At 47.9% G+C, this 9,778-nt stretch overlaps 1 protein-coding gene across 1 annotated transcript in view; it reads left to right on the top strand.

Moving 5' to 3' along the window:
* The first annotated feature begins 5,725 nt into the window (after positions 1–5,725).
* Positions 5,726–9,778, top strand: part of STMP1 (short transmembrane mitochondrial protein 1) — a 360,766-nt gene continuing 356,713 nt past the window's right edge. Inside the window, exon 1 of the mRNA XM_050782433.1 lies at positions 5,726–5,729. The gene's annotated coding sequence lies outside the window, so the exon portion shown is untranslated. The remainder of the gene's footprint in view (positions 5,730–9,778) is intronic.

Genomic DNA, 9,778 nt, shown 5'->3' with positions numbered 1-9,778 from the left:
CAGAGTGAGACTCTGTCTCAAAAAAAAAAAAAAAAAAAAGAAAGAAATTCAGATGTTGTTGAGTTACGTTTTTGTTCAAGGTTCATAATAAATGTGGGAGCTGAGATTGAAACCTAGGCGGTTCCACAGCCCATAACATACAGAGGATGGTGAGTGAAGACACCACCCGCTGGGCCTGGGCAGAGGCTCTGGAGGAGATGGCCCACGGCCCTGAGAGGTTCTGATTGAGGTTCAGCAAGTGTGGCCATGGAGGAAGCGTGGATCCTCCACCATCGTGCTTCGGGCCCCACTTTCACCCCAGAAGTAAGATGGGAACTGCTGGGTGTCAGGAAGTCAGGAGCTCCTGCCGCTATGGAGTTCCCCTGAAAACAATAAGAGTGCAATCCCCTGGGCCGGGCGAGTTGCCAGGCCAGGACTAGGAGCAGGGCCAACGTCCACTGGTTGCTGTGGGAAGGCCTGGCCAGCCTGCATCAGAGTAATGAGCCACTCCACTGCCCATCACAGTCCCCCACCCTCGCAGGCCAGCCAGCAACGTCTGTCCCAACTGCTGCACATGCTGTTTCTCTGGCCTTATTGACCACATCCAAAGGTGGAGTTTCTGGCAAAGGGGTCTGGAAAGGCCTCTCCTATATCATTTTAAAGGGACTTAACCCAAGCCTGCTTCGGGGTGCCACCCTGACCAGGGGCAAGGTGATAGGTAAAACCCTATCCCAACTCAGGTTAGTTTTATGCCAGAGTTTGGCCACTGTCTTTGTTAAAGAGTGGTTTATCTTGTCTGTCGTGCTCATTGACTGTGGTCTCTATGATGAATGTAGTTTTCATTTGCTCTGTAATCCTTGACTTACCTTTTGGGTAACTTCTGAAATGAAAGAAGGACTGCTGTCACTCTGTGTAGTGCATGGGAGTCCGAACTTGGGAATGATTTTCTGGAATATTGTCTTAGCTGCTTCTGTGGTTCTTTTGGACTTGGTGGGGTATGTTTTTACCCAACCTGAAAAGGTGTCTATAAATACCAGCAGCGCCGGGCACAGTGGCTCACACCTGTAATCCCATCACTTTGGGAGGCCGAGGCAGACAGATCGCTTGAGGTCAGCAGTTCGAGACCAGCCTGGCCAACATGGTGAAAACCCATCTCTACTGAAAGTACAAAAGTTAGCTGGGCATGGTGGCACACACCTGTAGTCCCAGCTACTTGGGAAGTTGAGGCACAAGAATCGCTTGAACCTGTGGGGCAGAGGTTGTAGTGGGCCAAGATCGAGCCACTGCACTCCAGCCTGGGCAACAGAGCAAGATTCCATCTCAAAAAAAATACCAGGAGGAGTTTATGTCACTGGCTGTAGGCATCTGAGTGAATTCCACCTGCCACTCTTTAAAAGGGCACAGTCCTTTGTGTTGCATTCCTCTGTTGGCAGGATTATGTTCAGTCTTGGGGTTCTTTTTGGTGCACAAAACATATCCCTGTGTAATTTTCTGAAGAGCTTTCCAAAGGTGGGGGCCCCTGAGATATGGCCACACAAGGTCTGCAAGGGTGCCTCTCTCATAGTGTGTTCTTTCCTGCAAATGTTTTAAAGCTGGATAGACCAGGGCCTCGGGGAGCAAGACTGTTCCCTAAGCATCCGTTTTCCAGAATGAATCTGAGTCTGTTTTATCAAATCCCTAGTCCCCAGGCACGCTTCTTGTCTTGCTCAGTGTAACAGGGTTTGAAATCTGACAAGTCCAAATGGGGAATTAAAGCTCCCGGCAGCTGCCTAATTTCCTTTAGTTGTCAATAAGTCATCTTCTCGGTGCCTGGGGCAGTGCATAATGGAGGTCTGCGTGAGCAGAGCAGCCGCCTCTCATAGAGCTAAAATTTTCACTGGGTGTTTAATGTCTTTATTTCCTAATGTCAGGAGGCCTCTCTCTTTCCAGATGGTCCCATGAGCATGCACTACCACGAAGGCATACTTAGAATCAGTGTAACCACTTTCCCTTGGATAGCTCCATGGGCCTGGTGAGGGCAATTAGCTCAGCCTTTTGTGCAGAGGTACCAGCAGGAAGGGCAAGGGCTTCCTTTGCCCGGTTGATAGTTACCATGGCATACCTGGCTTGGCGCTGTCCATCCTCCATGAAACTGCTCCCACTGGTGTAGAGTTCTCGATCTCTGGCTGGTCTACCAGGTCTGGTCTGCTGGAATAGACTGCATAAAGATTGTTTGTTTTGTTTTGTTTTTGAGACTGAGTCTCGCTCTGTCCCCCAGGCAGGTGTGCAGTAGTGCAATCTTGGCTCACGGCAACCTGGGCTCAAGCAATCCTCATGCCTCAACCTCTCGAGTAGCTGGAATTACAGGCATGCACCACCACACCTGGCTAATTTTTGTATTTTTAGTAGAGACAGGGTTTCACCATGTTGCCCAGGCTGGTCTTAAACTCCTGGGCTCAAGCAATCCACCCTCCTCGGCCTCCCAAAGTGCTGGGATTACAGAGGTGAGCCACCTTGCTTGGCCTGCATTAAGGATTTTTAAACAGCCATGCTGTAAATCAGAATTGGGTCCTGTAGCTGGGAGCAGTGTAGTGGGGTTTCGAGGTGTGGTAGTTTGCAAGGTAACCTTTGGGGCATCCAAGAGAATGGCCTGGTGTTTGCCCATTTGCCCTGCAGTGAGCCATAATCTCCCTTTTGTTTTAGTAAAGTCAATACCTGGTGGGGCACAAACACTGTAACTGACTGTCCCAGGGAAAATTTTTCTACCTCTTGCAAAACTATACAGGTAGCTACCACAGTCTGAAGGCAGGTTGGCCATGCCTTGGTTGTCTGATTCAATTGCCTAGAGAAATAGGCTATGGATTGCAGTGTGCCTCCTGCATTTGAATTAACCTGCCCAAATTGACTCCTTGTGTTTTATGGATATAAGGTTTGAATGGCTTCTGGTGGCCTGGTATCCCCAGTGCTGGGGTTGTTATTAATTTATCCTTAAAGGGGCTCTGAGTCTAGTCCCTTTAAGGCTTTCTAAAGTGGTTTGGCCATCAGTCCAAAATTAGAATCCAGATCCCACAGAAACGGGTCATTTCCAGGAATCCATGCAATTGCCTCCTCTTCCCCAGGGTTTTGATGGCTGCTATTGCCTGTTTTCAATCAGTCATTTGGCTTCTCTTGTCTAGCCTTAACTTGGAGCCATGATAAATGACCTTTTGTTTGCAAATGTGAGCTTTCTGCTAGGATATCTTATATCCACAGGGGATACCTTTTACCTACACTGAGCCAGTTGATTTAGGACTAGAATAGCGATAGGTACTTCTCATAATCAGGGTTATCCACATATTGTAACAAAATTCCTTCATCTAGTTGCAAGTCTCTAATCTCTTGCCAGTATTTCCCCCAAAACAGTGGGAGAGTTTTTGAACTGCTGAAGCAGTACTATTCAACAATATTGGAAAGTCACTTTGGTCTCCAGGTCTTTTTTTTTTTTTTTTTTTTTTTTTTTTTTTTTTTTTTGAGACGGAGTCTGGCTCTGTCGCCCAGGCTGGAGTGCAGTGGCCGGATCTCAGCTCACTGCAAGCTCCGCCTCCCGGGTTCGGGCCATTCTCCTGTCTCAGCCTCCTGAGTAGCTGGGACTACAGGCGCCCGCCACCTCGCCCGGCTAGTTTTTTGTATTTTTTAGTAGAGACGGGGTTTCACCGTGTTAGCCAGGATGGTCTCGATCTCCTGACCTAGTGATCCGCCCGCCTCGGCCTCCCAAAGTGCTGGGATTACAGGCTTGAGCCACCGCGCCCGGCCGGTCTCCAGGTCTTAACATTTAAAAGTGAATAACTGGTGAGCTGGTTCCTCAATTGGAAAACAGAGAAGATCATCTTTAAGGCCCAACACAGAAAACCATCTGTAGTTTCCAAGTATGGCAGTTAGTAAAGTAGAAAGGTTACACGCAGTTGGGTGAACATCCTGGTCTATCTCATTAGTTGCTCTTAAATTCTGGACAAAGCAGTATGCATCACAGTGTGACCTTGAGGGTATTATATGGGAACCTGCAAGGATGAATTAGCCCATTCCTTTAAAAGTTTTGGAAAATTGGTTGTGTTTCTTTTAAGGCCTTCTTTTTTAGTGGGTTTTGTTTTTCTGGGTCACCTTAGCTCTTTATTTAATTATATATGCACTGGCCGCACATTTTTAGTTTTTCCCAAAGTTCTATCTGCCACAACTACTCACTTTTTTTGTAGACTTCTGGAGGGAAAAGTTTTTCCTCCTTTTTTTAGAGGGTAAGCAACATCTGTAACCAAAGTGCTTACTGTGGGGGAACCTGCAAGCATCACTGCTGTTCCTCAGGGAAGAAGGCTACTTGAGCATTTAATTTACATTGTAGGTGTCGGAACCGAACTGTCGATTTCCTCCTGGGCAGGGGTCGCCGCGAAGGATCACCGACACGAGATTCACAGTGGAGAGTTGTTTATTACTAGCGCACTAGGGTCCCAAGCTCTAAGTTGGCCCTGGGACCCCGAGTGCTTGTTACAGGTTGTTTATATAGGCAAACACAAGTTTAAACACAGCTTAGGGCACGAAATTCAAATAAAGCTTTAGGCGCGTGGTAATTGGGTCTGTCTATGGCCTGAGCAAGGTATCTTGTTCTGATTGGTTGGGGCGGGACCTTAGGAGGTTCTTTCCTGGAATTGCTGATTCCGGGAACATCGGGGACATTGAGTCAGGGTGGGACCCCATGAGGTTATCAGGGTGGGACCTCATGAGGCTATCAGGGTGGGACCCCATGAGGCTATTTCCCGGAATTGTCTTTCTGTTTGGGTTCTGGGAACATCGGGGGGCTATCCGTGGCCATCTGGGGTTTAAGTTTCATGATGGCCAAGCTTTCTAAATTTTATGAGGCTTAGGAATTATGAGGCCTAGTTTCATTCCCTCCTCTTTTTGTGATAGAGGCTCAATCTTGAGCCTCTTCTTTAGTCCTGAGGGTCTGGTATTGTTGGGTCAGAACCATAGTATGTACTATGTTTAATCTATTTTTAATAAGGGCGAGTAAACGGTTAAGTATGCACGGCCCGAAAGTCAAGATGAGCGTGAGCAGGATGAGGGGTCCTAAGATGGTGGAGATTAGGGTGCTAAACCAAGGGGATCGGTTGTACCAATTTTTAAACCAACTTTGTTGAGATTCTTTCTCTTTTTTTTTTCTTGTCTAATCTTTTTTTTAGTTTTGCCATAGAATCTTTAACTACTCCTGAATGATCTGCATAAAAACAACATTGCTCTTTCAGGGCTGCACAGAGCCCGCCCTCTTTCAGAAAGACAATTTTTAGTCCTCGTCGGTTTTGTAATACAACTTTAGACAGAGAAGTCAAGGACTCTTTAAGTTTTGTGATAGATTGTTCTATGGCTCTAAGGTCTTTATCTATGGCTACTTTAAGTTGTTGCAGATGATGGTTACCATGCACTAGGGCTGCTGTCCCGGTCCCAACTCCAGCCGCTACCCCAATTCCTAACATGACAGCGAGGGTGAGGGAGATAGGTTCTCTCTTTGGTCTAGTATGAGTTTTTTGCTCACACCAGAGATCAAAGGAGTCTCCAGAGTGATAGTATACTCGGGGAACAACTTGTACCAATACGCAATAGTGGGTGCCGCTGTTAAAAACGGCTGTGGATACACAGGGGGTGAGCCCAGTGTTGCAAGCCCACCAGTCCGTCTCGGAGGGGACCAAATAGTGATTGGAGCTGGGTACTGTCAAGGTTACATTACAAAGATGCTGATGACTAGGGGGCACTTGGCCTATGCGGGTTCCCGACCCAGAAACCTCAGCCAGGGTTAGTTTTCTTTGTTGTTCCCACGCGCATCCAGTAGGATTGGCGGAGTTAGTGAAATTATTAGTGGAGGCGATGCCTTCATAGTAAGGGGGGCCTGTTGCCAGACATAGCCAGCAAGAGGAGGTAAATTCTGGCTTTGTCTGGTTTAAAGCGAAATAGGAGCCCTTTATGAGATTTAGGAGCCTGTCACCTATTCCCAGGTCAAGGGGCCCGCGGGTGACGTTTTGGGCTGAGGGTGTGTATTTAGAGGAGGTGGAGATTAAGGGCGGGGAAGTGCTTTTAGGAGCTCTTGGTTGGGGCTCTCTCGGTGCAGGAACCAGGGGCTTCCTTGTTTCTGATAAAACTTGGTTTGGTCCTACTGCGACAGGGGCTGTGATAGGGTTGACTATTAATTTGATTTGGATAGGGATTTCATACAGTGGCTTTTGGTATAAATATAGGCCCCATGTTAACCCGGATATCCAACGGTTATCAGATTTTGCTGCATCTTTAAACTTGATGCGGACCAGATTGCAAGTTTTTGAATATTGGGTTCTGGTGCAGCACTGGACAAAGGACATGGTTATATACCAGGGTTTCGTGGCCCATTTCCATTTTTTATTATTAGTAGTTATACAGGACCAACTAGTGTAAAACAGGGCATTTATTTTTTCACAAGTTTTTTTCATTTTTTCTGTCCTGAATCCGGGACAGGCATAAAACCCGTTCCGGCTTACGGACACCCTTCTAGCCTGTTTTCTCCATTCTCCCCCTTCCATGTCATCTATCCTTGCTATTTTGTCTAGGTTGAAATAGAGGTCAGGGAACCAAGTCCCCATAGGAGTAATTTTTGAGGTTTTACCTAAGACCTCATGAGTACTAAAATCAGTTACCTGCCAGGTCAGGTTATATGGCCGGTGGGGGTTATTACTGCCAGCGATGCAGGGAAGGAGGGCTAGTAATAAGCAAGGGGCTAGATACGAGAGAGTCTTATCTTGAGCGGGTCCTCGGAGCGTCGGAGTCTCCATGTTTCAGGTGGTGTTGGTCCGGGTGTCCCTGGAGCGACCTTGGCGTGGGATGCGTGGATCTAAGTGGAGATTCCGTCAACCTTTATGGCCGTGGGCGTGGTCAGGAGAACAATGTAGGGTCCTTTTCATTGAGGCTTTAGTTCTTGAGTGCGGTGCCGTCTAACGTAGACAGAGTCTCCCACCTGGAAGGGGTGACTGGTCTGTGGATGTCCTGGTTGGTACAGTTCTGTCAAGGGGGCCCAGATTTGGGCCTGTACTGCTTGGAGTCCTTTTAGCCGGGCCTGTAGGTCAGTCTTAGGATCGGAGAGGGAGAAGGAGTTAAGTAAGGTTGACAAAGGGGGAGGTCCTCCGTAGAGGATTTTATATGGAGTGAGCCCAAAACGGTTAGGCGTATTTTGGGCCCTTAACAGAGTTAAGGATAGGAGGCGTCTCCAATCTTTTAAACCAGTCTCTAAGGTCAATTTAGTAAGGGTCTCTTTTATTGTTCTATTTATTTTTTTTACCTGTCCTGAGTTCTGGGGTCTATAGGCACAATGTAATTTCCAATTAATCCCCAATATCCTGGCGAGCCCCTGACTTACCTGAGAAACGAAGGCCGGCCCGTTATCTGACCCAATTACCTTGGGAAGTCCGAATCTAGGAAAGATTTCTTCCAGAATTTTCTTGGCTACTATGTGTGCCGTTTCTTGCTGGGTGGAGTAGGCTTCTACCCATCCTGAAAAGGTATCTACAAACACCAGTAAGTACTTATATCCAGCATAGTGAGGTTTTACTTCAGTGAAGTCTATTTCCCAATAGACTCCTGGGCGATTACCACGAGTTCGTTTCCCTTCTGGCACTCGGGTAGCCCCAGCGTTTACCTGCTGACAGACCTTACAGGCAGATGTCACTTGTTCTACAAGGGTACTTGCCTTTGGGATTAGAAAGTTAGTTTTTTTAATCAGTAATTTTAGCTTTCGATTACTCAAGTGTGTCCAGGCATGCATCTGCTGGATCATTGCCAGGGCCTCCTTTTGGGGAAGGACTATTTTTCCTCCTTTTTCCCAGTTTTTAGTGTCTTTGTTTTCTATAGCCCCTATGGCTTTTGCTTCTTCCTGGTCTTCTGGGGTATAAGTATGTTCAATAGTTATGTGGCTGGTTTCGTCAGGTTCTGTGGCTAGGGTCAGTACTTCCACCATGGTGGCTTGCCTGGCTACTTGGTCAGCCTGTCTGTTTCCTACTGCGACTGGATCCTGTCCTTTCTGATGCCCGGGGCAGTGAATTATAGCCACTTCTTGAGGAAGAAAAAGGGCTTTTAATAAGGCAATTATTTCAGCTTTGTTCTTGATTTCCTTTCCTTCTGAGGTTAGGAGACCTTTTTTTTTTATAAATACTTTCATGAGTATGAGCCGTTGCAAAGGCATACCGGCTATCAGTATAAATGTTAGCTTTCTTTCCCTTGGACAGCTCTAGGGCCTTGGTTAGTGCTATTAACTCAGCCTTCTGTGCAGACGTGCCAGGAGGTAGTGATTGTGCCCAAATGGTGTTGTGGCCATCTACTACCGCCGCTCCCGCCCTCCGGGTACCTGAGTCAAGGTAACTGCTGCCGTCTGTGTACCAAGTGTGATCCGCGTCTGGGAGTTCTTGGTCTTTAAGGTCTTCCCGCGTTCCATGGGTCTCAGCCAGTATTTGCCGACAATCGTGTGGGCTTAGTTGGTCTTCTGGTACTGGCAGCAGCGTGGCAGGGTTTAAGGTGACCGGAGGGCCAAACTGGACGCGGTCCGCGTCCAGTAGGAGGGCCTGGTAGTGAGTTAGGTGTGCGTTGGTTATCCACCGGTCCGGGGGCTGCCGCACTATGGCCTCTAGGGCATGTGGGGTAATAACAGTTAGTGGCTGCCCAAGGGTTAACTTAGCAGAGTCCTTGACCAGCATAGCAGTGGCTGCCATGATGTGAAGACATGGGGGCCAGCCGGCCGCCACAGGGTCCAGCTTTTTAGACAGGTACGCTATCGGTCTTTTCCAAGGCCCTAATTTTTGGGTCAGGACTCCTTTGGCAATTCCTTGCCTCTCATCCAGGAAGAGGGTAAAGGGCTTTGAGGTGTCTGGTAACCCAAGGGCTGGAGCAGACAAGAGGGCCTTTTTTAGTGCCTCAAAAGCCAATTGATGCTCTGCCCGCCAGGTGAAAGGGGTGCTCTCCTTGGTGAGTGCATAAAGGGGGGCGGCCAGTTCAGCAAAACCGGGTATCCACAAGTGACAGAACCCAGCAGTTCCCAAGAATTTACGTACCTCCCTGGGATTTCGTGGTGGTGGAAGGCGAGCCACTGTCTCTATACGCCCAGGGGTGAGCCACCTTTTTTCTTCACTCAGGATATACCCCAGATATGTTACCTTGGTCTGACAGAGCTGTGCCTTCTTGGCGGATGCCCGGTATCCTTTTTTACCCAGTGCCTGGAGTAGATGCCTGGTACCTTGTATACAGGTTTCTTTTGTAGGAGTAGCCAAGAGGAGGTCATCCACATACTGGAGTAGGGTCACTTCTGGATTTTGGGTCCGGAAGTCGGTCAGGTCTCGATGAAGAGCCTCATCGAAGAGAGTGGGAGAGTTCTTGAATCCTTGGGGAAGCCGGGTCCAGGTAAATTGGCCCGAAATTCCTTTTTCAGGATCCTTTCACTCAAAGGCAAAGAGTTCTTGGCTTTGGGGGGCCAGAGGTAAACAGAAGAAAGCATCTTTTAAATCTAATACTGTATACCAGTTATAGCCTGGTTTTAAGGTGCTGAGTAAGTTGTAAGGATTGGGGACCGTGGGATGGATGTCCATGGTTCTTTTGTTAATTTCTCTCAAGTCTTGGACAGGCCTGTAATCCTGAGTACCAGGCTTTTTTACTGGCAGAAGAGGAGTGTTCCAAGGCGAGCGACAAGGTTGCAACACTCCGAGTTCTAGAAATTTGTTAATGTGCTGCCGAATTCCTATATGAGCCTCTCAGCTCATGGGATATTGCTTGATAGACACGGGCACCGCCA

Source organism: Macaca thibetana, chromosome 3, assembly GCF_024542745.1.
Source record: "Macaca thibetana thibetana isolate TM-01 chromosome 3, ASM2454274v1, whole genome shotgun sequence".
NCBI classification, from domain to species: domain Eukaryota; kingdom Metazoa; phylum Chordata; class Mammalia; order Primates; family Cercopithecidae; genus Macaca; species Macaca thibetana.
Note: the sequence above shows the minus strand (reverse complement) of the source record. Positions and strands in the feature narration are given on the sequence as shown.